Raw genomic sequence first — 438 nt, 5'->3', positions numbered from 1 at the left:
ATGGCTAAAATTAACAAGTCAGGAAACGACAGATGTTGGCGGGGATGTGGAGAAAGGGGAACCCTCCTACACTGTTGGTGGGAATGCAAGCTGGTGCAGCCCCTCTGGAAAACAGTATGGAGGTTCCTCAAACAGTTGAAAATAGAGCTACCCTACGATCCAGCAATTACACTACTGGGTATTTACCCCAAATATACAAATGTAGGGATCCGAAGGGGTATGTGCACCCCAATGTTTATAGCAGCAATGTCCACAATAGCCAAACTGTGGAAAGAGCCAAGATGTCCATCGACAGACGAATGGATAAAGAAGAAGCGGAATATATATATAATGGAATATTATGCAGCCATCAAAAGGAATGAGATCTTGGCATTTGCAACGACGTGGTTGGAACTGGAGGGTGTTATGCTGAGTGAAATAAGTCAGTCAGAGAAAGAC

The sequence above is a fragment of the Callorhinus ursinus genome, unplaced genomic scaffold (assembly GCF_003265705.2).
Source record: "Callorhinus ursinus isolate GAN/ISIS: 27379988/994484 unplaced genomic scaffold, GSC_fseal_2.0 scaffold10, whole genome shotgun sequence".
Lineage (NCBI taxonomy): Eukaryota > Metazoa > Chordata > Mammalia > Carnivora > Otariidae > Callorhinus > Callorhinus ursinus.
This window is presented reverse-complemented; position numbering follows the sequence as displayed.